At 40.0% G+C, this 20,142-nt stretch overlaps 79 non-coding genes across 79 annotated transcripts; all 79 read right to left on the bottom strand.

Annotated features, from left to right (window-relative positions):
• Window positions 1–120: 120 nt before the first annotated feature.
• On the bottom strand, window positions 121–193 carry TRNAR-ACG (transfer RNA arginine (anticodon ACG)). Its single transcript has one exon. It is a non-coding gene; the product is annotated as a tRNA-Arg (tRNA).
• A 91-nt stretch (window positions 194–284) lies between these two features.
• TRNAR-UCG (transfer RNA arginine (anticodon UCG)) lies at window positions 285–357 on the bottom strand. Its single transcript has one exon. It is a non-coding gene; the product is annotated as a tRNA-Arg (tRNA).
• A 91-nt stretch (window positions 358–448) lies between these two features.
• Window positions 449–521, bottom strand: TRNAR-ACG (transfer RNA arginine (anticodon ACG)). The gene has a single exon. It is a non-coding gene; the product is annotated as a tRNA-Arg (tRNA).
• A 91-nt stretch (window positions 522–612) lies between these two features.
• Window positions 613–685, bottom strand: TRNAR-ACG (transfer RNA arginine (anticodon ACG)). The gene has a single exon. It is a non-coding gene; the product is annotated as a tRNA-Arg (tRNA).
• A 741-nt stretch (window positions 686–1,426) lies between these two features.
• Window positions 1,427–1,499, bottom strand: TRNAR-ACG (transfer RNA arginine (anticodon ACG)). The gene has a single exon. It is a non-coding gene; the product is annotated as a tRNA-Arg (tRNA).
• A 419-nt stretch (window positions 1,500–1,918) lies between these two features.
• On the bottom strand, window positions 1,919–1,991 carry TRNAR-UCG (transfer RNA arginine (anticodon UCG)). The gene has a single exon. It is a non-coding gene; the product is annotated as a tRNA-Arg (tRNA).
• Window positions 1,992–2,240: 249 nt separating this feature from the next.
• On the bottom strand, window positions 2,241–2,313 carry TRNAR-ACG (transfer RNA arginine (anticodon ACG)). Its single transcript has one exon. It is a non-coding gene; the product is annotated as a tRNA-Arg (tRNA).
• A 91-nt stretch (window positions 2,314–2,404) lies between these two features.
• Window positions 2,405–2,477, bottom strand: TRNAR-ACG (transfer RNA arginine (anticodon ACG)). The gene has a single exon. It is a non-coding gene; the product is annotated as a tRNA-Arg (tRNA).
• Window positions 2,478–2,568: 91 nt separating this feature from the next.
• TRNAR-ACG (transfer RNA arginine (anticodon ACG)) lies at window positions 2,569–2,641 on the bottom strand. The gene has a single exon. It is a non-coding gene; the product is annotated as a tRNA-Arg (tRNA).
• Window positions 2,642–2,732: 91 nt separating this feature from the next.
• Window positions 2,733–2,805, bottom strand: TRNAR-ACG (transfer RNA arginine (anticodon ACG)). The gene has a single exon. It is a non-coding gene; the product is annotated as a tRNA-Arg (tRNA).
• A 255-nt stretch (window positions 2,806–3,060) lies between these two features.
• On the bottom strand, window positions 3,061–3,133 carry TRNAR-ACG (transfer RNA arginine (anticodon ACG)). The gene has a single exon. It is a non-coding gene; the product is annotated as a tRNA-Arg (tRNA).
• Window positions 3,134–3,224: 91 nt separating this feature from the next.
• Window positions 3,225–3,297, bottom strand: TRNAR-UCG (transfer RNA arginine (anticodon UCG)). Its single transcript has one exon. It is a non-coding gene; the product is annotated as a tRNA-Arg (tRNA).
• Window positions 3,298–3,546: 249 nt separating this feature from the next.
• TRNAR-ACG (transfer RNA arginine (anticodon ACG)) lies at window positions 3,547–3,619 on the bottom strand. Its single transcript has one exon. It is a non-coding gene; the product is annotated as a tRNA-Arg (tRNA).
• A 419-nt stretch (window positions 3,620–4,038) lies between these two features.
• Window positions 4,039–4,111, bottom strand: TRNAR-UCG (transfer RNA arginine (anticodon UCG)). Its single transcript has one exon. It is a non-coding gene; the product is annotated as a tRNA-Arg (tRNA).
• A 413-nt stretch (window positions 4,112–4,524) lies between these two features.
• Window positions 4,525–4,597, bottom strand: TRNAR-ACG (transfer RNA arginine (anticodon ACG)). The gene has a single exon. It is a non-coding gene; the product is annotated as a tRNA-Arg (tRNA).
• Window positions 4,598–4,688: 91 nt separating this feature from the next.
• TRNAR-UCG (transfer RNA arginine (anticodon UCG)) lies at window positions 4,689–4,761 on the bottom strand. Its single transcript has one exon. It is a non-coding gene; the product is annotated as a tRNA-Arg (tRNA).
• Window positions 4,762–4,847: 86 nt separating this feature from the next.
• TRNAR-ACG (transfer RNA arginine (anticodon ACG)) lies at window positions 4,848–4,920 on the bottom strand. Its single transcript has one exon. It is a non-coding gene; the product is annotated as a tRNA-Arg (tRNA).
• A 91-nt stretch (window positions 4,921–5,011) lies between these two features.
• On the bottom strand, window positions 5,012–5,084 carry TRNAR-ACG (transfer RNA arginine (anticodon ACG)). Its single transcript has one exon. It is a non-coding gene; the product is annotated as a tRNA-Arg (tRNA).
• A 91-nt stretch (window positions 5,085–5,175) lies between these two features.
• On the bottom strand, window positions 5,176–5,248 carry TRNAR-UCG (transfer RNA arginine (anticodon UCG)). Its single transcript has one exon. It is a non-coding gene; the product is annotated as a tRNA-Arg (tRNA).
• Window positions 5,249–5,497: 249 nt separating this feature from the next.
• On the bottom strand, window positions 5,498–5,570 carry TRNAR-ACG (transfer RNA arginine (anticodon ACG)). The gene has a single exon. It is a non-coding gene; the product is annotated as a tRNA-Arg (tRNA).
• Window positions 5,571–5,661: 91 nt separating this feature from the next.
• Window positions 5,662–5,734, bottom strand: TRNAR-UCG (transfer RNA arginine (anticodon UCG)). Its single transcript has one exon. It is a non-coding gene; the product is annotated as a tRNA-Arg (tRNA).
• A 91-nt stretch (window positions 5,735–5,825) lies between these two features.
• On the bottom strand, window positions 5,826–5,898 carry TRNAR-ACG (transfer RNA arginine (anticodon ACG)). The gene has a single exon. It is a non-coding gene; the product is annotated as a tRNA-Arg (tRNA).
• Window positions 5,899–5,989: 91 nt separating this feature from the next.
• On the bottom strand, window positions 5,990–6,062 carry TRNAR-UCG (transfer RNA arginine (anticodon UCG)). Its single transcript has one exon. It is a non-coding gene; the product is annotated as a tRNA-Arg (tRNA).
• Window positions 6,063–6,309: 247 nt separating this feature from the next.
• On the bottom strand, window positions 6,310–6,382 carry TRNAR-UCG (transfer RNA arginine (anticodon UCG)). The gene has a single exon. It is a non-coding gene; the product is annotated as a tRNA-Arg (tRNA).
• A 250-nt stretch (window positions 6,383–6,632) lies between these two features.
• On the bottom strand, window positions 6,633–6,705 carry TRNAR-ACG (transfer RNA arginine (anticodon ACG)). The gene has a single exon. It is a non-coding gene; the product is annotated as a tRNA-Arg (tRNA).
• Window positions 6,706–6,796: 91 nt separating this feature from the next.
• Window positions 6,797–6,869, bottom strand: TRNAR-UCG (transfer RNA arginine (anticodon UCG)). Its single transcript has one exon. It is a non-coding gene; the product is annotated as a tRNA-Arg (tRNA).
• A 249-nt stretch (window positions 6,870–7,118) lies between these two features.
• TRNAR-ACG (transfer RNA arginine (anticodon ACG)) lies at window positions 7,119–7,191 on the bottom strand. Its single transcript has one exon. It is a non-coding gene; the product is annotated as a tRNA-Arg (tRNA).
• A 91-nt stretch (window positions 7,192–7,282) lies between these two features.
• Window positions 7,283–7,355, bottom strand: TRNAR-ACG (transfer RNA arginine (anticodon ACG)). The gene has a single exon. It is a non-coding gene; the product is annotated as a tRNA-Arg (tRNA).
• Window positions 7,356–7,446: 91 nt separating this feature from the next.
• On the bottom strand, window positions 7,447–7,519 carry TRNAR-ACG (transfer RNA arginine (anticodon ACG)). Its single transcript has one exon. It is a non-coding gene; the product is annotated as a tRNA-Arg (tRNA).
• Window positions 7,520–7,610: 91 nt separating this feature from the next.
• Window positions 7,611–7,683, bottom strand: TRNAR-ACG (transfer RNA arginine (anticodon ACG)). Its single transcript has one exon. It is a non-coding gene; the product is annotated as a tRNA-Arg (tRNA).
• A 91-nt stretch (window positions 7,684–7,774) lies between these two features.
• Window positions 7,775–7,847, bottom strand: TRNAR-ACG (transfer RNA arginine (anticodon ACG)). Its single transcript has one exon. It is a non-coding gene; the product is annotated as a tRNA-Arg (tRNA).
• Window positions 7,848–7,938: 91 nt separating this feature from the next.
• TRNAR-ACG (transfer RNA arginine (anticodon ACG)) lies at window positions 7,939–8,011 on the bottom strand. The gene has a single exon. It is a non-coding gene; the product is annotated as a tRNA-Arg (tRNA).
• A 255-nt stretch (window positions 8,012–8,266) lies between these two features.
• TRNAR-ACG (transfer RNA arginine (anticodon ACG)) lies at window positions 8,267–8,339 on the bottom strand. The gene has a single exon. It is a non-coding gene; the product is annotated as a tRNA-Arg (tRNA).
• Window positions 8,340–8,430: 91 nt separating this feature from the next.
• Window positions 8,431–8,503, bottom strand: TRNAR-UCG (transfer RNA arginine (anticodon UCG)). Its single transcript has one exon. It is a non-coding gene; the product is annotated as a tRNA-Arg (tRNA).
• A 413-nt stretch (window positions 8,504–8,916) lies between these two features.
• On the bottom strand, window positions 8,917–8,989 carry TRNAR-UCG (transfer RNA arginine (anticodon UCG)). The gene has a single exon. It is a non-coding gene; the product is annotated as a tRNA-Arg (tRNA).
• Window positions 8,990–9,080: 91 nt separating this feature from the next.
• TRNAR-ACG (transfer RNA arginine (anticodon ACG)) lies at window positions 9,081–9,153 on the bottom strand. Its single transcript has one exon. It is a non-coding gene; the product is annotated as a tRNA-Arg (tRNA).
• A 91-nt stretch (window positions 9,154–9,244) lies between these two features.
• Window positions 9,245–9,317, bottom strand: TRNAR-ACG (transfer RNA arginine (anticodon ACG)). Its single transcript has one exon. It is a non-coding gene; the product is annotated as a tRNA-Arg (tRNA).
• Window positions 9,318–9,408: 91 nt separating this feature from the next.
• TRNAR-ACG (transfer RNA arginine (anticodon ACG)) lies at window positions 9,409–9,481 on the bottom strand. The gene has a single exon. It is a non-coding gene; the product is annotated as a tRNA-Arg (tRNA).
• Window positions 9,482–9,736: 255 nt separating this feature from the next.
• Window positions 9,737–9,809, bottom strand: TRNAR-ACG (transfer RNA arginine (anticodon ACG)). Its single transcript has one exon. It is a non-coding gene; the product is annotated as a tRNA-Arg (tRNA).
• A 91-nt stretch (window positions 9,810–9,900) lies between these two features.
• On the bottom strand, window positions 9,901–9,973 carry TRNAR-UCG (transfer RNA arginine (anticodon UCG)). Its single transcript has one exon. It is a non-coding gene; the product is annotated as a tRNA-Arg (tRNA).
• A 249-nt stretch (window positions 9,974–10,222) lies between these two features.
• TRNAR-ACG (transfer RNA arginine (anticodon ACG)) lies at window positions 10,223–10,295 on the bottom strand. Its single transcript has one exon. It is a non-coding gene; the product is annotated as a tRNA-Arg (tRNA).
• Window positions 10,296–10,714: 419 nt separating this feature from the next.
• Window positions 10,715–10,787, bottom strand: TRNAR-UCG (transfer RNA arginine (anticodon UCG)). The gene has a single exon. It is a non-coding gene; the product is annotated as a tRNA-Arg (tRNA).
• Window positions 10,788–11,200: 413 nt separating this feature from the next.
• Window positions 11,201–11,273, bottom strand: TRNAR-ACG (transfer RNA arginine (anticodon ACG)). The gene has a single exon. It is a non-coding gene; the product is annotated as a tRNA-Arg (tRNA).
• Window positions 11,274–11,364: 91 nt separating this feature from the next.
• TRNAR-UCG (transfer RNA arginine (anticodon UCG)) lies at window positions 11,365–11,437 on the bottom strand. Its single transcript has one exon. It is a non-coding gene; the product is annotated as a tRNA-Arg (tRNA).
• Window positions 11,438–11,523: 86 nt separating this feature from the next.
• On the bottom strand, window positions 11,524–11,596 carry TRNAR-ACG (transfer RNA arginine (anticodon ACG)). Its single transcript has one exon. It is a non-coding gene; the product is annotated as a tRNA-Arg (tRNA).
• A 91-nt stretch (window positions 11,597–11,687) lies between these two features.
• TRNAR-ACG (transfer RNA arginine (anticodon ACG)) lies at window positions 11,688–11,760 on the bottom strand. Its single transcript has one exon. It is a non-coding gene; the product is annotated as a tRNA-Arg (tRNA).
• A 91-nt stretch (window positions 11,761–11,851) lies between these two features.
• On the bottom strand, window positions 11,852–11,924 carry TRNAR-UCG (transfer RNA arginine (anticodon UCG)). The gene has a single exon. It is a non-coding gene; the product is annotated as a tRNA-Arg (tRNA).
• A 249-nt stretch (window positions 11,925–12,173) lies between these two features.
• TRNAR-ACG (transfer RNA arginine (anticodon ACG)) lies at window positions 12,174–12,246 on the bottom strand. Its single transcript has one exon. It is a non-coding gene; the product is annotated as a tRNA-Arg (tRNA).
• A 91-nt stretch (window positions 12,247–12,337) lies between these two features.
• On the bottom strand, window positions 12,338–12,410 carry TRNAR-UCG (transfer RNA arginine (anticodon UCG)). Its single transcript has one exon. It is a non-coding gene; the product is annotated as a tRNA-Arg (tRNA).
• A 91-nt stretch (window positions 12,411–12,501) lies between these two features.
• TRNAR-ACG (transfer RNA arginine (anticodon ACG)) lies at window positions 12,502–12,574 on the bottom strand. The gene has a single exon. It is a non-coding gene; the product is annotated as a tRNA-Arg (tRNA).
• A 91-nt stretch (window positions 12,575–12,665) lies between these two features.
• TRNAR-UCG (transfer RNA arginine (anticodon UCG)) lies at window positions 12,666–12,738 on the bottom strand. The gene has a single exon. It is a non-coding gene; the product is annotated as a tRNA-Arg (tRNA).
• Window positions 12,739–12,984: 246 nt separating this feature from the next.
• On the bottom strand, window positions 12,985–13,057 carry TRNAR-UCG (transfer RNA arginine (anticodon UCG)). Its single transcript has one exon. It is a non-coding gene; the product is annotated as a tRNA-Arg (tRNA).
• A 250-nt stretch (window positions 13,058–13,307) lies between these two features.
• On the bottom strand, window positions 13,308–13,380 carry TRNAR-ACG (transfer RNA arginine (anticodon ACG)). Its single transcript has one exon. It is a non-coding gene; the product is annotated as a tRNA-Arg (tRNA).
• A 250-nt stretch (window positions 13,381–13,630) lies between these two features.
• Window positions 13,631–13,703, bottom strand: TRNAC-ACA (transfer RNA cysteine (anticodon ACA)). Its single transcript has one exon. It is a non-coding gene; the product is annotated as a tRNA-Cys (tRNA).
• A 91-nt stretch (window positions 13,704–13,794) lies between these two features.
• Window positions 13,795–13,867, bottom strand: TRNAR-ACG (transfer RNA arginine (anticodon ACG)). The gene has a single exon. It is a non-coding gene; the product is annotated as a tRNA-Arg (tRNA).
• Window positions 13,868–13,958: 91 nt separating this feature from the next.
• On the bottom strand, window positions 13,959–14,031 carry TRNAR-ACG (transfer RNA arginine (anticodon ACG)). Its single transcript has one exon. It is a non-coding gene; the product is annotated as a tRNA-Arg (tRNA).
• Window positions 14,032–14,286: 255 nt separating this feature from the next.
• On the bottom strand, window positions 14,287–14,359 carry TRNAR-UCG (transfer RNA arginine (anticodon UCG)). The gene has a single exon. It is a non-coding gene; the product is annotated as a tRNA-Arg (tRNA).
• Window positions 14,360–14,608: 249 nt separating this feature from the next.
• On the bottom strand, window positions 14,609–14,681 carry TRNAR-ACG (transfer RNA arginine (anticodon ACG)). Its single transcript has one exon. It is a non-coding gene; the product is annotated as a tRNA-Arg (tRNA).
• A 91-nt stretch (window positions 14,682–14,772) lies between these two features.
• Window positions 14,773–14,845, bottom strand: TRNAR-UCG (transfer RNA arginine (anticodon UCG)). The gene has a single exon. It is a non-coding gene; the product is annotated as a tRNA-Arg (tRNA).
• Window positions 14,846–14,936: 91 nt separating this feature from the next.
• On the bottom strand, window positions 14,937–15,009 carry TRNAR-ACG (transfer RNA arginine (anticodon ACG)). The gene has a single exon. It is a non-coding gene; the product is annotated as a tRNA-Arg (tRNA).
• A 91-nt stretch (window positions 15,010–15,100) lies between these two features.
• TRNAR-UCG (transfer RNA arginine (anticodon UCG)) lies at window positions 15,101–15,173 on the bottom strand. Its single transcript has one exon. It is a non-coding gene; the product is annotated as a tRNA-Arg (tRNA).
• A 250-nt stretch (window positions 15,174–15,423) lies between these two features.
• TRNAR-ACG (transfer RNA arginine (anticodon ACG)) lies at window positions 15,424–15,496 on the bottom strand. Its single transcript has one exon. It is a non-coding gene; the product is annotated as a tRNA-Arg (tRNA).
• A 91-nt stretch (window positions 15,497–15,587) lies between these two features.
• On the bottom strand, window positions 15,588–15,660 carry TRNAR-ACG (transfer RNA arginine (anticodon ACG)). The gene has a single exon. It is a non-coding gene; the product is annotated as a tRNA-Arg (tRNA).
• Window positions 15,661–15,751: 91 nt separating this feature from the next.
• On the bottom strand, window positions 15,752–15,824 carry TRNAR-ACG (transfer RNA arginine (anticodon ACG)). Its single transcript has one exon. It is a non-coding gene; the product is annotated as a tRNA-Arg (tRNA).
• A 91-nt stretch (window positions 15,825–15,915) lies between these two features.
• Window positions 15,916–15,988, bottom strand: TRNAR-ACG (transfer RNA arginine (anticodon ACG)). Its single transcript has one exon. It is a non-coding gene; the product is annotated as a tRNA-Arg (tRNA).
• A 91-nt stretch (window positions 15,989–16,079) lies between these two features.
• On the bottom strand, window positions 16,080–16,152 carry TRNAR-UCG (transfer RNA arginine (anticodon UCG)). The gene has a single exon. It is a non-coding gene; the product is annotated as a tRNA-Arg (tRNA).
• Window positions 16,153–16,893: 741 nt separating this feature from the next.
• TRNAR-UCG (transfer RNA arginine (anticodon UCG)) lies at window positions 16,894–16,966 on the bottom strand. The gene has a single exon. It is a non-coding gene; the product is annotated as a tRNA-Arg (tRNA).
• Window positions 16,967–17,215: 249 nt separating this feature from the next.
• On the bottom strand, window positions 17,216–17,288 carry TRNAR-ACG (transfer RNA arginine (anticodon ACG)). The gene has a single exon. It is a non-coding gene; the product is annotated as a tRNA-Arg (tRNA).
• A 91-nt stretch (window positions 17,289–17,379) lies between these two features.
• On the bottom strand, window positions 17,380–17,452 carry TRNAR-UCG (transfer RNA arginine (anticodon UCG)). Its single transcript has one exon. It is a non-coding gene; the product is annotated as a tRNA-Arg (tRNA).
• Window positions 17,453–17,543: 91 nt separating this feature from the next.
• On the bottom strand, window positions 17,544–17,616 carry TRNAR-ACG (transfer RNA arginine (anticodon ACG)). Its single transcript has one exon. It is a non-coding gene; the product is annotated as a tRNA-Arg (tRNA).
• Window positions 17,617–17,707: 91 nt separating this feature from the next.
• TRNAR-UCG (transfer RNA arginine (anticodon UCG)) lies at window positions 17,708–17,780 on the bottom strand. The gene has a single exon. It is a non-coding gene; the product is annotated as a tRNA-Arg (tRNA).
• Window positions 17,781–18,030: 250 nt separating this feature from the next.
• TRNAR-ACG (transfer RNA arginine (anticodon ACG)) lies at window positions 18,031–18,103 on the bottom strand. The gene has a single exon. It is a non-coding gene; the product is annotated as a tRNA-Arg (tRNA).
• Window positions 18,104–18,358: 255 nt separating this feature from the next.
• TRNAR-UCG (transfer RNA arginine (anticodon UCG)) lies at window positions 18,359–18,431 on the bottom strand. Its single transcript has one exon. It is a non-coding gene; the product is annotated as a tRNA-Arg (tRNA).
• An 85-nt stretch (window positions 18,432–18,516) lies between these two features.
• On the bottom strand, window positions 18,517–18,589 carry TRNAR-UCG (transfer RNA arginine (anticodon UCG)). The gene has a single exon. It is a non-coding gene; the product is annotated as a tRNA-Arg (tRNA).
• Window positions 18,590–18,844: 255 nt separating this feature from the next.
• TRNAR-UCG (transfer RNA arginine (anticodon UCG)) lies at window positions 18,845–18,917 on the bottom strand. Its single transcript has one exon. It is a non-coding gene; the product is annotated as a tRNA-Arg (tRNA).
• A 249-nt stretch (window positions 18,918–19,166) lies between these two features.
• On the bottom strand, window positions 19,167–19,239 carry TRNAR-ACG (transfer RNA arginine (anticodon ACG)). The gene has a single exon. It is a non-coding gene; the product is annotated as a tRNA-Arg (tRNA).
• Window positions 19,240–19,330: 91 nt separating this feature from the next.
• Window positions 19,331–19,403, bottom strand: TRNAR-UCG (transfer RNA arginine (anticodon UCG)). The gene has a single exon. It is a non-coding gene; the product is annotated as a tRNA-Arg (tRNA).
• Window positions 19,404–19,494: 91 nt separating this feature from the next.
• TRNAR-UCG (transfer RNA arginine (anticodon UCG)) lies at window positions 19,495–19,567 on the bottom strand. The gene has a single exon. It is a non-coding gene; the product is annotated as a tRNA-Arg (tRNA).
• Window positions 19,568–19,981: 414 nt separating this feature from the next.
• Window positions 19,982–20,054, bottom strand: TRNAR-UCG (transfer RNA arginine (anticodon UCG)). The gene has a single exon. It is a non-coding gene; the product is annotated as a tRNA-Arg (tRNA).
• Between the last annotated feature and the right edge of the window lie 88 nt (window positions 20,055–20,142).

Here is a 20,142-nt window from a genome sequence, read left to right as displayed (position 1 = left end):
AAACGCGTTATCCATTGCGCCACAGGCCCGCTAGAGCTTGATCAAAATGCTATTGAAGCATTGCAATATTAAAAATTTCCCTTCCGTTATACTCCAATAATCATCTTTAAATGGTAATACCGAGCTTGCCAGGACTCGAACCTGGAATCTTATGCTCCGTAGGCAGACGCGTTATCCATTGCGCCACAAGCCCGTTAGAGGTTGATCAAAATGATATTGAAGCATTGAAATATTATAAATTTCCCTTCCGTTATACTCTAATAATCATCTTTAAATGGTAATACCGATCTTGCCAGGACTCGAACCTGGAATCTTCTGCTTCGAAGGCAGACGCGTTATCCATTACGCCACAAGCCCGTTAGAGATTGATCAAAATGATATTGAAGCATTGAAATATTATAAATTTCCCTTCCGATATACTCTAATAATCATCTTTAAATTTTAATACCGAGCTTGCCAGGACTCGAACCTGGAATCTTATGCTCCGTAGGCAGACGCGTTATCCATTGCGCCACAAGCCCGTTAGAGGTTGATCAAAATGATATTGAAGCATTGAAATATTATAAATTTCCCTTCCGTTATACTCTAATAATCATCTTTAAATGTTAATACCGAGCTTGCCAGGACTCGAACCTGGAATCTTCTGCTCCGTAGGCAGACGCGTTATCCATTGCGCCTCAAGCTCGTTAGAAGTTGATCAAAATGCTATTGAAGCATTGCAATATTATAAATTTCCCTTCCGTTATACTCTAATAACCATCTTTAAATGTTAATACCGAGCTTGCCAGGACTCGAACCTGGAATCTTATGCTCCGTAGGCAGACCCGTTATCCATTGCGCCACAAGCCCGTTAGAGGTTGATCAAAATGATATTGAAGCATTGAAATATTATAAATTTCCCTTCCGTTATACTCTAAGAATCATCTTTAAATGGTAATACCGAGCTTGCACGGACTCGAACCTGGAATCTTCTGCTTCGAAGGCAGGCGCGTTATCCATTACGCCACAAGCCCTTGCTTCGTTTTATAAATAAAATTTCCAAACGTTGTATTTATGCATTCTTTATGACGCATAAAAGGTCTTTTACGAAAATAAAAAAGAGCTTGCCAGGACTCGAACCCGGAATCTTCTGCTCCGTAGGCAAACGCGTTATCCATTGCGCCACAGGCCCGCTAGAGGTTGATCAAAATGCTATTGAAGCATTGCAATATTATAAATTTCCCTTCCGTTATACTCCAATAATCATCTTTTAATGGTAATACCGAGCTTGCCAGGACTCGAACCTGGAATCTTATGCTTCGTCGGCAGACGCGTTATCCATTGCGCCACAGGCCCGTTAGAGGTTGATCAAAATGCTATTGAAGCATTGCAATATTATAAATTTCCCTTCCGTTATACTCTAATAATCATCTTTAAATTTTAATACCGAGCTTGCCAGGACTCGAACCTGGAATCTTATGCTCCGTAGGCAGACGCGTTATCCATTGCGCCACAAGCCCGTTAGAGGTTGATCAAAATGATATTGAAGCATTGAAATATTATAAATTTCCCTTCTGTTATACTCTAATAATCATCTTTAAATGTTAATACCGAGCTTGCCAGGACTCGAACCTCGAATCTTCTGCTCCGTAGGCAGACGCGTTATCCATTGCCCCACAAGCCCGTTAGAGGTTGATCAAAATGATATTGAAGCATTGAAATATTATAAATTTCCCTTCCGTTATACTCTAATAATCAGCTTTAAATGGTAATACCGAGCTTGCCAGGACTCGAACCTGGAATCTTCTGCTCCGTAGGTAGACGTGTTATCCATTGCGCCACAAGCCCGTTAGAGGTTGATCAAAATGATATTGAAGCATTGAAATATTATAAATTTCCCTTCCGTTATACTCTAAGAATCATCTTTAAATGGTAATACCGAGCTTGCCAGGACTCGAACCTGGAATCTTCTGCTTCGAAGGCAGGCGCGTTATCCATTACGCCACAAGCCCTTGCTTCGTATTATAAATAAAATTTCCAAACGTTGTATTTATGCATTCATTATGACGCATAAAAGATCTTTTACGAAAATAAAAAAGAGCTTGCCAGGAATCGAACCTGGAATCTTCTGTTCCGTAGGTAGACGTGTTATCCATTGCGCCACAAGCCCGTTAGAGGTTGATCAAAATGCTATTGAAGCATTGCAATATTATAAATTTCCCTTCCGTTATACTCTAATAATCATCTTTAAATGTTAATACCGAGCTTGCCAGGACTCGAACCTGGAATCTTCTGCTCCGTAGGCAGACGCGTTATCCATTGCGCCTCAAGCTCGTTAGAAGTTGATCAAAATGCTATTGAAGCATTGCAATATTATAAATTTCCCTTCCGTTATACTCTAATAATCATCTTTAAATGTTAATACCGAGCTTGCCAGGACTCGAACCTGGAATCTTATGCTCCGTAGGCAGACGCGTTATCCATTGCGCCACAAGCCCGTTAGAGGTTGATCAAAATGCTATTGAAGCATTGCAATATTATAAATTCCCCTTCCATTATACTCTAATAATCATCTTTAAATTTTAATACCGAGCTTGCCAGGACTCGAACCTGGAATCTTATGCTCCGTAGGCAGACGCGTTATCCATTGCGCCACAAGCCCGTTAGAGGTTGATCAAAATGATATTGAAGCATTGAAATATTATAAATTTCCCTTCTGTTATACTCTAATAATCATCTTTAAATGTTAATACCGAGCTTGCCAGGACTCGAACCTGGAATCTTATGCTCCGTAGGCAGACGCGTTATCCATTGCGCCACAAGCCCGTTAGAGGTTGATCAAAATGCTATTGAAGCATTGCAATATTATAAATTCCCCTTCCGTTATACTCTAATAATCATCTTTAAATGTTAATACCGAGCTTGCCAGGACTCGAACCTCGAATCTTCTGCTCCGTAGGCAGACGTGTTATCCATTGCGCCACAAGCCCGTTAGAGGTTGATCAAAATGCTATTGAAGCATTGCAATATTATAAATTTCCCTTCCGTTATACTCTAATAATCATCTTTAAATGTTAATACCGAGCTTGCCAGGACTCGAACCTGGAATCTTCTGCTCCGTAGGCAGACGCGTTATCCATTGCGCCTCAAGCTCGTTAGAAGTTGATCAAAATGCTATTTAAGCATTGCAATATTATAAATTTCCCTTCCGTTATACTCTAATAATCATCTTTAAATGTTAATACCGAGCTTGCCAGGACTCGAACCTGGAATCTTCTGCTTCGAAGGCAGGCGCGTTATCCATTACGCCACAAGCCCTTGCTTCGTATCATAAATAAAATTTCCAAACGTTGTATTTATGCATTCATTATGACGCATAAAAGATCTTTTACGAAAATAAAAAAGAGCTTGCCAGGACTCGAACCTGGAATCTTCTGTTCCGTAGGTAGACGTGTTATCCATTGCGCCACAAGCCCGTTAGAGGTTGATCAAAATGCTATTGAAGCATTGCAATATTATAAATTTCCCTTCCGTTATACTCTAATAATCATCTTTAAATGTTAATACCGAGCTTGCCAGGACTCGAACCTGGAATCTTCTGCTCCGTAGGCAGACGCGTTATCCATTGCGCCTCAAGCTCGTTAGAAGTTGATCAAAATGCTATTGAAGCATTGCAATATTATAAATTTCCCTTCCGTTATACTCTAATAATCATCTTTAAATGTTAATACCGAGCTTGCCAGGACTCGAACCTGGAATCTTATGCTCCGTAGGCAGACCCGTTATCCATTGCGCCACAAGCCCGTTAGAGGTTGATCAAAATGATATTGAAGCATTGAAATATTATAAATTTCCCTTCCGTTATACTCTAATAATCAGCTTTAAATGGTAATACCGAGCTTGCCAGGACTCGAACCTGGAATCTTCTGCTCCGTAGGTAGACGTGTTATCCATTGCGCCACAAGCCCGTTAGAGGTTGATCAAAATGATATTGAAGCATTGAAATATTATAAATTTCCCTTCCGTTATACTCTAAGAATCATCTTTAAATGGTAATACCGAGCTTGCCAGGACTCGAACCTGGAATCTTCTGCTTCGAAGGCAGGCGCGTTATCCATTACGCCACAAGCCCTTGCTTCGTTTTATAAATAAAATTTCCAAACGTTGTATTTATGCATTCTTTATGACGCATAAAAGATCTTTTACGAAAATAAAAAAGAGCTTGCCAGGGCTCGAACCCGGAATCTTCTGCTCCGTAGGCAAACGCGTTATCCATTGCGCCACAGGCCCGCTAGAGGTTGATCAAAATGCTATTGAAGCATTGCAATATTATAAATTTCCCTTCCGTTATACTCCAATAATCATCTTTTAATGGTAATACCGAGCTTGCCAGGACTCGAACCTGGAATCTTATGCTTCGTCGGCAGACGCGTTATCCATTGCGCCACAGGCCCGTTAGAGGTTGATCAAAATGCTATTGAAGCATTGCAATATTATAAATTTCCCTTCCGTTATACTCTAATAATCATCTTTAAATTTTAATACCGAGCTTGCCAGGACTCGAACCTGGAATCTTATGCTCCGTAGGCAGACGCGTTATCCATTGCGCCACAAGCCCGTTAGAGGTTGATCAAAATGATATTGAAGCATTGAAATATTATAAATTTCCCTTCTGTTATACTCTAATAATCATCTTTAAATGGTATTACCGAGCTTGCCAGGACTCGAACCTGGAACCTTCTGCTTCGAGGGCAGACGCGTTATCCATTACGCCACAAGCCCTTGCTTGGTATTATAAATAAAATTTCCAAACATTGTATTTATGCATTCTTTATGACGCATAAAAGATCTTTTACGAAAATAAAAAAAGAGCTTGCCAGGACTCGAACCTGGAATATTCTGCTCCGTAGGCAGACGCGTTATCCATTGCGCCACAAGCCCGTTAGAGGTTGATCAAAATGATATTGAAGCATTGAAATATTATAAATTTCACTTCCGTTATACTCTAATAATCAGCTTTAAATGGTAATACCGAGCTTGCCAGGACTCGAACCTGGAATCTTCTGCTCCGTAGGTAGACGCGTTATCCATTGCGCCACAAGCCCGTTAGAGGTTGATCAAAATGATATTGAAGCATTGAAATATTATAAATTTCCCTTCCGTTATACTCTAAGAATCATCTTTAAATGGTAATACCGAGCTTGCCAGGACTCGAACCCGGAATCTTCTGCTTCGAAGGCAGGCGCGTTATCCATTACGCCACAAGCCCTTGCTTCGTATTATAAATAAAATTTCCAAACGTTGTATTTATGCATTCTTTATGACGCATAAATGATCTTTTACGAAAATAAAAAAGAGCTTGTCAGGACTCGAACCAGGAATCTTCTGCTCCGTAGGCAAACGCGTTATCCATTGCGCCACAGGCCCGCTAGAGCTTGATCAAAATGCTATTGAAGCATTGCAATATTATAAATTTCCCTTCCCTTATACTCCAATAATCATCTTTAAATGGTAATACCGAGCTTGCCAGGACTCGAACCTGGAATCTTATGCTCCGTAGGCAGACGCGTTATCCATTGCGCCACAAGCCCGTTAGAGGTTGATCAAAATGATATTGAAGCATTGAAATATTATAAATTTCCCTTCCGTTATACTCTAATAATCATCTTTAAATGGTAATACCGATCTTGCCAGGACTCGAACCTAGAATCTTCTGCTTCGAAGGCAGACGCGTTATCCATTACGCCACAAGCCCGTTAGAGATTGATCAAAATGATATTGAAGCATTGAAATATTATAAATTTCCCATCCGGTATACTCTAATAATCATCTTTAAATTTTAATACCGAGCTTGCCAGGACTCGAACCTGGAATCTTATGCTCCGTAGGCAGACGCGTTATCCATTGCGCCACAAGCCCGTTAGAGGTTGATCAAAATGATATTGAAGCATTGAAATATTATAAATTTCCCTTCCGTTATACTCTAATAATCATCTTTAAAAGGTAATACCGAGCTTGCCAGGACTCGAACCAGGAATCTTCTGCTTCGAAGGCAGGCGCGTTATCCATTACGCCACAAGCCCTTGCTTCGTATTATAAATAAAATTTCCAAACATTGTATTTATGCATTCTTTATGACGCATAAAAGATCTTTTACGAAAAAAAAAGAGCTTGCCAGGACTCGAACCAGGAATCTTCTGCTCCGTAGGCAGACGCGTTATCCATTGCGCCACAGGCCCGTTAGAGGTTGATGAAAATGCTATTGAAGCATTGCAATATTATAAATTTCCCTTCCGTTATACTCCAATAATCATCTTTAAATGGTAATACCGAGCTTGCCAGGACTCGAACCTGGAATCTTCTGCTTCGAAGGCAGACGCGTTATCCATTACGCCACAAGCCCTTGCTTCGTATTATAAATAAAATTTCCAAACATTGTATTTATGCATTCTTTATGACGCATAAAAGATCTTTTACGAAAATATTAAAAGACCTTAACAGGACTCGAACCTGGAATCTTCTCCTCTGTAGGAAGACGCGTTATCCATTGCGCCACAAGCCCGTTAGAGGTTGATCAAAATGATATTGAAGCATTGAAATATTATAAATTTCACTTCCGTTATACTCTAATAATCAGCTTTAAATGGTAATACCGAGCTTGCCAGGACTCGAACCTGGAATCTTCTGCTCCGTAGGTAGACGCGTTATCCATTGCGCCACAAGCCCGTTAGAGGTTGATCAAAATGATATTGAAGCATTGAAATATTATAAATTTCCCTTCCGTTATACTCTAAGAATCATCTTTAAATGGTAATACCGAGCTTGCCAGGACTCGAACCTGGAATCTTCTGCTTCGAAGGCAGGCGCGTTATCCATTACGCCACAAGCCCTTGCTTCGTATTATAAATAAAATTTCCAAACGTTGTATTTATGCATTCATTATGACGCATAAAAGATCTTTTACGAAAATAAAAAAGAGCTTGCCAGGAATCGAACCTGGAATCTTCTGTTCCGTAGGTAGACGTGTTATCCATTGCGCCACAAGCCCGTTAGAGGTTGATCAAAATGCTATTGAAGCATTGCAATATTATAAATTTCCCTTCCGTTATACTCTAATAATCATCTTTAAATGTTAATACCGAGCTTGCCAGGACTCGAACCTGGAATCTTCTGCTCCGTAGGCAGACGCGTTATCCATTGCGCCTCAAGCTCGTTAGAAGTTGATCAAAATGCTATTGAAGCATTGCAATATTATAAATTTCCCTTCCGTTATACTCTAATAATCATCTTTAAATGTTAATACCGAGCTTGCCAGGACTCGAACCTGGAATCTTATGCTCCGTAGGCAGACGCGTTATCCATTGCGCCACAAGCCCGTTAGAGGTTGATCAAAATGCTATTGAAGCATTGCAATATTATAAATTCCCCTTCCATTATACTCTAATAATCATCTTTAAATTTTAATACCGAGCTTGCCAGGACTCGAACCTGGAATCTTATGCTCCGTAGGCAGACGCGTTATCCATTGCGCCACAAGCCCGTTAGAGGTTGATCAAAATGATATTGAAGCATTGAAATATTATAAATTTCCCTTCTGTTATACTCTAATAATCATCTTTAAATGTTAATACCGAGCTTGCCAGGACTCGAACCTGGAATCTTATGCTCCGTAGGCAGACGCGTTATCCATTGCGCCACAAGCCCGTTAGAGGTTGATCAAAATGCTATTGAAGCATTGCAATATTATAAATTCCCCTTCCGTTATACTCTAATAATCATCTTTAAATGTTAATACCGAGCTTGCCAGGACTCGAACCTGGAATCTTATGCTCCGTAGGCAGACGCGTTATCCATTGCGCCACAAGCCCGTTAGAGGTTGATCAAAATGATATTGAAGCATTGAAATATTATAAATTTCCCTTCTGTTATACTCTAATAATCATCTTTAAATGTTAATACCGAGCTTGCCAGGACTCGAACCTGGAATCTTATGCTCCGTAGGCAGACGCGTTATCCATTGCGCCACAAGCCCGTTAGAGGTTGATCAAAATGCTATTGAAGCATTGCAATATTATAAATTCCCCTTCCGTTATACTCTAATAATCATCTTTAAATGTTAATACCGAGCTTGCCAGGACTCGAACCTCGAATCTTCTGCTCCGTAGGCAGACGTGTTATCCATTGCGCCACAAGCCCGTTAGAGGTTGATCAAAATGCTATTGAAGCATTGCAATATTATAAATTTCCCTTCCGTTATACTCTAATAATCATCTTTAAATGTTAATACCGAGCTTGCCAGGACTCGAACCTGGAATCTTCTGCTCCGTAGGCAGACGCGTTATCCATTGCGCCTCAAGCTCGTTAGAAGTTGATCAAAATGCTATTGAAGCATTGCAATATTATAAATTTCCCTTCCGTTATACTCTAATAATCATCTTTAAATGTTAATACCGAGCTTGCCAGGACTCGAACCTGGAATCTTCTGCTTCGAAGGCAGGCGCGTTATCCATTACGCCACAAGCCCTTGCTTCGTATTATAAATAAAATTTCCAAACGTTGTATTTATGCATTCATTATGACGCATAAAAGATCTTTTACGAAAATAAAAAAGAGCTTGCCAGGACTCGAACCTGGAATCTTCTGTTCCGTAGGTAGACGTGTTATCCATTGCGCCACAAGCCCGTTAGAGGTTGATCAAAATGATATTGAAGCATTGAAATATTATAAATTTCCCTTCCGTTATACTCTAATAATCAGCTTTAAATGGTAATACCGAGCTTGCCAGGACTCGAACCTGGAATCTTCTGCTCCGTAGGTAGACGTGTTATCCATTGCGCCACAAGCCCGTTAGAGGTTGATCAAAATGATATTGAAGCATTGAAATATTATAAATTTCCCTTCCGTTATACTCTAATAATCATCTTTAAATGGTAATACCGATCTTGCCAGGACTCGAACCTAGAATCTTCTGCTTCGAAGGCAGACGCGTTATCCATTACGCCACAAGCCCGTTAGAGATTGATCAAAATGATATTGAAGCATTGAAATATTATAAATTTCCCATCCGGTATACTCTAATAATCATCTTTAAATTTTAATACCGAGCTTGCCAGGACTCGAACCTGGAATCTTATGCTCCGTAGGCAGACGCGTTATCCATTGCGCCACAAGCCCGTTAGAGGTTGATCAAAATGCTATTGAAGCATTGCAATATTATAAATTCCCCTTCCATTATACTCTAATAATCATCTTTAAATTTTAATACCGAGCTTGCCAGGACTCGAACCTGGAATCTTATGCTCCGTAGGCAGACGCGTTATCCATTGCGCCACAAGCCCGTTAGAGGTTGATCAAAATGATATTGAAGCATTGAAATATTATAAATTTCCCTTCTGTTATACTCTAATAATCATCTTTAAATGTTAATACCGAGCTTGCCAGGACTCGAACCTGGAATCTTATGCTCCGTAGGCAGACGCGTTATCCATTGCGCCACAAGCCCGTTAGAGGTTGATCAAAATGCTATTGAAGCATTGCAATATTATAAATTCCCCTTCCGTTATACTCTAATAATCATCTTTAAATGTTAATACCGAGCTTGCCAGGACTCGAACCTCGAATCTTCTGCTCCGTAGGCAGACGTGTTATCCATTGCGCCACAAGCCCGTTAGAGGTTGATCAAAATGCTATTGAAGCATTGCAATATTATAAATTTCCCTTCCGTTATACTCTAATAATCATCTTTAAATGTTAATACCGAGCTTGCCAGGACTCGAACCTGGAATCTTCTGCTCCGTAGGCAGACGCGTTATCCATTGCGCCTCAAGCTCGTTAGAAGTTGATCAAAATGCTATTGAAGCATTGCAATATTATAAATTTCCCTTCCGTTATACTCTAATAATCATCTTTAAATGTTAATACCGAGCTTGCCAGGACTCGAACCTGGAATCTTCTGCTTCGAAGGCAGGCGCGTTATCCATTACGCCACAAGCCCTTGCTTCGTATTATAAATAAAATTTCCAAACGTTGTATTTATGCATTCATTATGACGCATAAAAGATCTTTTACGAAAATAAAAAAGAGCTTGCCAGGACTCGAACCTGGAATCTTCTGTTCCGTAGGTAGACGTGTTATCCATTGCGCCACAAGCCCGTTAGAGGTTGATCAAAATGCTATTGAAGCATTGCAATATTATAAATTTCCCTTCCGTTATACTCTAATAATCATCTTTAAATGTTAATACCGAGCTTGCCAGGACTCGAACCTGGAATCTTCTGCTCCGTAGGCAGACGCGTTATCCATTGCGCCTCAAGCTCGTTAGAAGTTGATCAAAATGCTATTGAAGCATTGCAATATTATAAATTTCCCTTCCGTTATACTCTAATAATCATCTTTAAATGTTAATACCGAGCTTGCCAGGACTCGAACCTGGAATCTTATGCTCCGTAGGCAGACCCGTTATCCATTGCGCCACAAGCCCGTTAGAGGTTGATCAAAATGATATTGAAGCATTGAAATATTATAAATTTCCCTTCCGTTATACTCTAATAATCAGCTTTAAATGGTAATACCGAGCTTGCCAGGACTCGAACCTGGAATCTTCTGCTCCGTAGGTAGACGTGTTATCCATTGCGCCACAAGCCCGTTAGAGGTTGATCAAAATGATATTGAAGCATTGAAATATTATAAATTTCCCTTCCGTTATACTCTAAGAATCATCTTTAAATGGTAATACCGAGCTTGCCAGGACTCGAACCTGGAATCTTCTGCTTCGAAGGCAGGCGCGTTATCCATTACGCCACAAGCCCTTGCTTCGTTTTATAAATAAAATTTCCAAACGTTGTATTTATGCATTCTTTATGACGCATAAAAGATCTTTTACGAAAATAAAAAAGAGCTTGCCAGGGCTCGAACCCGGAATCTTCTGCTCCGTAGGCAAACGCGTTATCCATTGCGCCACAGGCCCGCTAGAGGTTGATCAAAATGCTATTGAAGCATTGCAATATTATAAATTTCCCTTCCGTTATACTCCAATAATCATCTTTTAATGGTAATACCGAGCTTGCCAGGACTCGAGCCTGGAATCTTATGCTTCGTCGGCAGACGCGTTATCCATTGCGCCACAGGCCCGTTAGAGGTTGATCAAAATGCTATTGAAGCATTGCAATATTATAAATTTCCCTTCCGTTATACTCTAATAATCATCTTTAAATTTTAATACCGAGCTTGCCAGGACTCGAACCTGGAATCTTATGCTCCGTAGGCAGACGCGTTATCCATTGCGCCACAAGCCCGTTAGAGGTTGATCAAAATGATATTGAAGCATTGAAATATTATAAATTTCCCTTCTGTTATACTCTAATAATCATCTTTAAATGGTATTACCGAGCTTGCCAGGACTCGAACCTGGAACCTTCTGCTTCGAGGGCAGACGCGTTATCCATTACGCCACAAGCCCTTGCTTGGTATTATAAATAAAATTTCCAAACATTGTATTTATGCATTCTTTATGACGCATAAAAGATCTTTTACGAAAATAAAAAAAGAGCTTGCCAGGACTCGAACCTGGAATATTCTGCTCCGTAGGCAGACGCGTTATCCATTGCGCCACAAGCCCGTTAGAGGTTGATCAAAATGATATTGAAGCATTGAAATATTATAAATTTCACTTCCGTTATACTCTAATAATCAGCTTTAAATGGTAATACCGAGCTTGCCAGGACTCGAACCTGGAATCTTCTGCTCCGTAGGTAGACGCGTTATCCATTGCGCCACAAGCCCGTTAGAGGTTGATCAAAATGATATTGAAGCATTGAAATATTATAAATTTCCCTTCCGTTATACTCTAAGAATCATCTTTAAATGGTAATACCGAGCTTGCCAGGACTCGAACCCGGAATCTTCTGCTTCGAAGGCAGGCGCGTTATCCATTACGCCACAAGCCCTTGCTTCGTATTATAAATAAAATTTCCAAACGTTGTATTTATGCATTCTTTATGACGCATAAATGATCTTTTACGAAAATAAAAAAGAGCTTGCCAGGACTCGAACCAGGAATCTTCTGCTCCGTAGGCAAACGCGTTATCCATTGCGCCACAGGCCCGCTAGAGCTTGATCAAAATGCTATTGAAGCATTGCAATATTATAAATTTCCCTTCCCTTATACTCCAATAATCATCTTTAAATGGTAATACCGAGCTTGCCAGGACTCGAACCTGGAATCTTATGCTCCGTAGGCAGACGCGTTATCCATTGCGCCACAAGCCCGTTAGAGGTTGATCAAAATGATATTGAAGCATTGAAATATTATAAATTTCCCTTCCGTTATACTCTAATAATCATCTTTAAATGGTAATACCGATCTTGCCAGGACTCGAACCTAGAATCTTCTGCTTCGAAGGCAGACGCGTTATCCATTACGCCACAAGCCCGTTAGAGATTGATCAAAATGATATTGAAGCATTGAAATATTATAAATTTCCCATCCGGTATACTCTAATAATCATCTTTAAATTTTAATACCGAGCTTGCCAGGACTCGAACCTGGAATCTTATGCTCCGTAGGCAGACGCGTTATCCATTGCGCCACAAGCCCGTTAGAGGTTGATCAAAATGATATTGAAGCATTGAAATATTATAAATTTCCCTTCCGTTATACTCTAATAATCATCTTTAAAAGGTAATACCGAGCTTGCCAGGACTCGAACCAGGAATCTTCTGCTTCGAAGGCAGGCGCGTTATCCATTACGCCACAAGCCCTTGCTTCGTATTATAAATAAAATTTCCAAACATTGTATTTATGCATTCTTTATGACGCATAAAAGATCTTTTACGAAAAAAAAGAGCTTGCCAGGACTCGAACCAGGAATCTTCTGCTCCGTAGGCAGACGCGTTATCCATTGCGCCACAGGCCCGTTAGAGGTTGATGAAAATGCTATTGAAGCATTGCAATATTATAAATTTCCCTTCCGTTATACTCCAATAATCATCTTTAAATGGTAATACCGAGCTTGCCAGGACTCGAACCTGGAATCTTCTGCTTCGAAGGCAGACGCGTTATCCATTACGCCACAAGCCCTTGCTTCGTATTATAAATAAAATTTCCAAACATTGTATTTATGCATTCTTTATGACGCATAAAAGATCTTTTACGAAAATATTAAAAGACCTTAACAGGACTCGAACCTGGAATCTTCTGCTCCGTAGGCAGACGCGTTATCCATCGCGCCACAGGCCCGTTAGAGGTTGATCAAAATGCTATTGAAGCATTGCAATATTATAAATTTCCCTTCCGTTATAGCCTAATAATCATCTTTAAATGTTAATATCGAGCTTGCCAGGACTTGAACCTGGACTCTTATGCTCCGTAGGCAGACGCGTTATCCATTGCGCCACAAGCCCGTTAGAGTTTGATCAAAATGATATCGAACCATTGAAATATTATAAATTTCTCTTCCGTTATACTCTAATAATCAGCTTTAAATGGTAATACCGAGCTTGCCAGAACTCGAACCTGGAATCTTCTGCTTCGAAGGCAGACGCGTTATGCATTACGCCACAAGCCCTTGCTTCGTATTATAAATAAAATTTCCAAACATTGTATTTATGCATTCTTTATGACGCATAAAAGATCTATTACGAAAATAAAAAAAGAGCTTGCCAGGACTCGAACCTGGAATCTTCTCCTCTGTAGGAAGACGCGTTATCCATTGCGCCACAAGCCCGTTAGAAGTTGATCAAAATGCTATTGAAGCATTGCAATATTATAAATTTCCCTTCCGTTATACTCTAATAATCATCTTTAAATGTTAATACCGAGCTTGCCAGGACTCGAACCTGGAATCTTCTGCTCCGTAGGCAGACGCGTTATCCATTGCGCCACAAGCCCGTTAGAGGTTGATCAAAATGCTATTGAAGCATTGCAATATTATAAATTTCCCTTCCGTTATACTCTAATAATCATCTTTAAATGTTAATACCGAGCTTGCCAGGACTCGAACCTGGAATCTTCTGCTCCGTAGGCAGACCCGTTATCCATTGCGCCACAAGCCCGTTAGAGGTTGATCAAAATGATATTGAAGCATTGAAATATTATAAATTTCCCTTCCGTTATACTCTAATAATCAGCTTTAAATGGTAATACCGAGCTTGCCAGGACTCGAACCTGGAATCTTCTGCTCCGTAGGTAGACGTGTTATCCATTGCGCCACAAGCCCGTTAGAGGTTGATCAAAATGATATTGAAGCATTGATATATTATAAATTTCCCTTCCGTTATACTCTAAGAATCATCTTTAAATGGTAATACCGAGCTTGCCAGGACTCGAACCTGGAATCTTCTGCTTCGAAGGCAGGCGCGTTATCCATTACGCCACAAGCCCTTGCTTCGTATTAAAAATAAAATTTCCAAACGTTGTATTTATGCATTCTTTATGACGCATAAAAGATCTTTTACGAAAATAAAAAAGAGCTTGCCAGGACTCGAACCAGGAATCTTCTGCTCCGTAGGCAAACGCGTTATCCATTGCGCCACAGTCCCGCTAGAGGTTGATCAAAATGCTATTGAAGCATTGCAATATTATAAATTTCCCTTCCGTTATACTCCAATAATCATCTTTAAATGGTAATACCGAGCTTGCCAGGACTCGAACCTGGAATCTTATGCTCCGTAGGCAGACGCGTTATCCATTGCGCCACAAGCCCGTTAGAGGTTGATCAAAATGATATTGAAGCATTGAAATATTATAAATTTCCCTTCCGTTATACTCTAATAATCATCTTTAAATGGTAATACCGAGCTTGCCAGGACTCGAACCTGGAATCTTCTGCTTCGAAGGCAGACGCGTTATCCATTACGCCACAAGCCCGTTAGAGATTGATCAAAATGATATTGAAGCATTGAAATATTATAAATTTCCCTTCCGTTATACTCTAATAATCATCTTTAAATTTTAATACCGAGCTTGCCAGGATTCGAACCTGGAATCTTATGCTCCGTAGGCAGACGCGTTATCCATTGCGCCACAAGCCCGTTAGAGGTTGATCAAAATGATATTGAAGCATTGAAATATTATAAATCTCCCTTCCGTTATACTCTAATACTCATCTTTAAATGGTAATACCGAGCTTGCCAGGACTCGAACCTGGAATCTTCTGCTTCGAAGGCAGGCGCGTTATCCATTACGCCACAAGCCCTTGCTTCGTATTATAAATAAAATTTCCAAACATTATATTTATGCATTCTTTATGACGCATAAAAGATCTTTTACGAAAATATTAAAAGAGCTTAACAGGACTCGAACCTGGAATCTTCTGCTCCGTAGGCAGACGCGTTATCCATCGCGCCACAAGCCTGTTAGAGGTTGATCAAAATGCTATTGAAGCATTGAAATATTATAAATTTCCCTTCCGTTATAGTCTAATAATCATCTTTAAATGTTAATACCGAGCTTGCCAGGACTCGAACCTGGACTCTTATGCTCCGTAGGCAGACGCGTTATCCATTGCGCCACAAGCCCGTTAGAGTTTGATCAAAATGATATCGAACCATTGAAATATTATAAATTTCCCTTCCGTTGTACTCTAATAATCAGCTTTAAATGGTAATACCGAGCTTGCCAGGACTCGAACCTGGAATCTTCTGCTCCGTAGGCAGACGCGTTATCCATTGCGCCACAAGCCCGTTAGAGCTTGATCAAAATGCTATTGAAGCATTGCAATATTATAAATTTCCCTTCCGTTATACTCCAATAATCATCTTTAAATGGTAATACCGAGCTTGCCAGGACTCGAACCTGGAATCTTATGCTCCGTAGGCAGACGCGTTATCCATTGCACCACAAGCCCGATAGAGGTTGATCAAAATGATATTGAAGCATTGAAATATTATAAATTTCCCTTCCGATATACTCTAATAATCATCTTTAAATTTTAATACCGAGCTTGCCAGGACTCGAACCTGGAATCTTATGCTCCGTAGGCAGACGCGTAATCCATTGCGCCACAAGCCCGTTAGAGGTTGATCAAAATGCTATTGAAGCATTGCAATATTTTAAATTCCCCTTCCGTTATACTCTAAGAATCATCTTTAAATGGTAATACCGAGCTTGCCAGGACTCGAACCTGGAATCTTCTGCTTCGAAGGCAGGCGCGTTATCCATTACGCCACAAGCCCTTGCTTCGTATTATAAATAAAATTTCCAAACGTTGTATTTATGCATTCATTATGACGCATAAAAGATCTTTTACGAAAATAAAAAAGAGCTTGCCAGGACTCGAACCTGGAATCTTCTGCTCCGTAGGTAGACGTGTTATCCATTGCGCCACAAGCCCGTTAGAGGTTGATCAAAATGCTATTGAAGCATTGCAATATTATAAATTTCCCTTCCGTTATACTCTAATAATCATCTTTAAATGTTAATACCGAGCTTGCCAGGACTCGAACCTAGAATCTTCTGCTCCGTAGGCAGACGCGTTATCCATTGCGCCTCAAGCTCGTTAGAATCTGATCAAAATGCTATTGAAGCATTGCAATATTATAAATTTCCCTTCCGTTATACTCTAATAATCATCTTTAAATGTTAATACCGAGCTTGCCAGGACTCGAACCTGGAATCTTATGCTCCGTAGGCAGACCCGTTATCCATTGCGCCACAAGCCCGTTAGAGGTTGATCAAAATGATATTGAAGCATTGAAATATTATAAATTTCCCTTCCGTTATACTCTAATAATCAGCTTTAAATGGTAATACCGAGCTTGCCAGGACTCGAACCTGGAATCTTCTGCTCCGTAGGTAGACGTGTTATCCACTGCGCCACAAGCCCGTTAGAGGTTGATCAAAATGATATTGAAGCATTGATATATTATAAATTTCCCTTCCGTTATACTCTAAGAATCATCTTTAAATGGTAATACCGAGCTTGCCAGGACTGGAACCTGGAATCTTCTGCTTCGAAGGCAGGCGCGTTATCCATTACGCCACAAGCCCTTGCTTCGTATTAAAAATAAAATTTCCAAACGTTATATTTATGCATTCTTTATGACGCATAAAAGATCTTTTACGAAAATAAAAAAGAGCTTGCCAGGACTCGAACCAGGAATCTTCTGCTCCGTAGGCAAACGCGTTATCCATTGCGCCACAGGCCCGCTAGAGGTTGATCAAAATGCTATTGAAGCATTGCAATATTATAAATTTCCCTTCCGTTATACTCCAATAATCATCTTTAAATGGTAATACCGAGCTTGCCAGGACTCGAACCTGGAATCTTATGCTCCGTAGGCAGACGCGTTATCCATTGCGCCACAAGCCCGTTAGAGGTTGATCAAAATGATATAGAAGCATTGAAATATTATAAATTTCCCTTCCGTTATACTCTAATAATCATCTTTAAATGGTAATACCGAGCTTGCCAGGACTCGAACCTGGAATCTTCTGCTTCGAAGGCAGACGCGTTATCCATTACGCCACAAGCCCGTTAGAGATTGATCAAAATGATATTGAAGCATTGAAATATTATAAATTTCCCTTCCGTTATACTCTAATAATCATCTTTAAATTTTAATACCGAGCTTGCCAGGATTCGAACCTGGAATCTTATGCTCCGTAGGCAGACGCGTTATCCATTGCGCCACAAGCCCGTTAGAGGTTGATCAAAATGATATTGAAGCATTGAAATATTATAAATTTCCCTTCCGTTATACTCTAATACTCATCTTTAAATGGTAATACCGAGCTTGCCAGGACTCGAACCTGGAATCTCCTGCTTCGAAGGCAGGCGCGTTATCCATTACGCCACAAGCCCTTGCTTCGTATTATAAATAAAATTTCCAAACATTGTATTTATGCATTCTTTATGACGCATAAAAGATCTTTTACGAAAATATTAAAAGAGCTTAACAGGACTCGAACCTGGAATCTTCTGCTCCGTAGGCAGACGCGTTATCCATCGCGCCACAAGCCTGTTAGAGGTTGATCAAAATGCTATTGAAGCATTGAAATATTATAAATTTCCCTTCCGTTATAGTCTAATAATCATCTTTAAATGTTAATACCGAGCTTGCCAGGACTCGAACCTGGACTCTTATGCTCCGTAGGCAGACGCGTTATCCATTGCGCCACAAGCCCGTTAGAGTTTGATCAAAATGATATCGAACCATTGAAATATTATAAATTTCCCTTCCGTTGTACTCTAATAATCAGCTTTAAATGGTAATACCGAGCTTGCCAGGACTCGAACCTGGAATCTTCTGCTCCGTAGGCAGGCGCGTTATCCATTGCGTCACAAGCCCGTTAGAGGTTGATCAAAATGATATTGAAGCATTGAAATATTATAAATTTCCCTTCCGTTATACTCTAAGAATCATCTTTAAATGGTAATACCGAGCTTGCCAGGACTCGAACCTGGAATCTTCTGCTTCGAAGGCAGGCGCGTTATCCATTACGCCACAAGCCCTTGCTTCGTATTACAAATAAAATTTCCAAACGTCGTATTTATGCATTCTTTATGACGCATAAAAGATCTTTTACGAAAATAAAAAAGAGCTTGCCAGGACTCGAACCTGGAATCTTCTGCTTCGAAGGCAGACGCGTTATCCATTACGCCACAAGCCCGTTAGAGATTGCTCAAAATGATATTGAAGCATTGAAATATTATAAATTTCCCTTCCGTTATACTCTAATAATCATCTTTAAATTTTAATACCGAGCTTGCCAGGTCTCGAACCTGGAATCTTATGCTCCGTAGGCAGACGCGTTATTCATTGCCCCACAAGCCCGTTAGAGGTTGATCAAAATGATATTGAAGCATTGAAATATTATAAATTTCCCTTCCGTTATACTCTAATAATCACCTTTAAATGGTAATACCGAGCTTGCCAGGACTCGAACCTGGAATCTTCTGCTTCGAAGGCAGGCGCGTTATCCATTACGCCACAAGCCCTTGCTTCGTATTAAAAATAAAATTTCCAAACGTTGTATTTATGCATTCTTTATGACGCATAAAAGATCTTTTACGAAAATAAAAAAGAGCTTGCCAGGACTCGAACCAGGAATCTTCTGCTCCGTAGGCAATAGCGTTATCCATTGCGCCACAGGCCCGCTAGAGGTTGATCAAAATGCTATTGAAGCATTGCAATATTATAAATTTCCCTTCCGTTATACTCCAATAATCATCTTTAAATGGTAATACCGAGCTTGCCAGGACTCGAACCTGGAATCTTATGCTCCGTAGGCAGACGCGTTATCCATTGCGCCACAAGCCCGTTAGAGGTTGATCAAAATGATATTGAAGCATTGAAATATTATAAATTTCCCTTCCGTTATACTCTAATAATCATCTTTAAATGGTAATACCGAGCTTGCCAGGACTCGAACCTGGAATCTTCTGCTTCGAAGGCAGACGCTTTATCCATTACGCCACAAGCCCGTAAGATATTGATCAAAATGATATTGAAGTATTGAAATATTATAAATTTCAATTCCGTTATACTCTAATACTCATCTTTAAATGGTAATACCGAGCTTGCCAGGACTCGAACCTGGAATCTTCTGCTTCGAAGGCAGGCGCGTTATCCATTACGCCACAAGCCCTTGCTTCGTATTATAAATAAAATTTCCAAACATTGTATTTATGCATTCTTTATGACGCATAAAAGATCTTTTACGAAAATATTAAAAGAGCTTAACAGGACTCGAACCTGGAATCTTCTGCTCCGTAGGCAGACGCGTTATCCATTGCGCCACAAGCCCGTTAGAGTTTGATCAAAATGATATCGAACCATTGAAATATTATAAATTTCCCTTCCGTTGTACTCTAATAATCAGCTTTAAATGGTAATACCGAGCTTGCAAGGACTCAAACCTGGAATCTTCTGCTCCGTAGGCAGACGCGTTATCCATTGCGTCACAAGCCCGTTAGAGGTTGATCAAAATGATATTGAAGCATTGAAATATTATAAATTTCCCTTCCGTTATACTCTAAGAATCATCTTTAAATGGTAATACCGAGCTTGCCAGGACTCGAACCTGGAATCTTCTGCTTCGAAGGCAGGCGCGTTATCCATTACGCCACAAGCCCTTGCTTCGTATTATAAATAAAATTTCCAAACGTCGTATTTATGCATTCTTTATGACGCATAAAAGATCCTTTACGAAAATAAAAAAGA

Source organism: Phalangium opilio, unplaced genomic scaffold (genome assembly GCF_054372755.1).
Source record: "Phalangium opilio isolate 3A_F unplaced genomic scaffold, DU_Popi_V2 ptg000088l_1, whole genome shotgun sequence".
Lineage (NCBI taxonomy): Eukaryota > Metazoa > Arthropoda > Arachnida > Opiliones > Phalangiidae > Phalangium > Phalangium opilio.
Note: the sequence above shows the minus strand (reverse complement) of the source record. Positions and strands in the feature narration are given on the sequence as shown.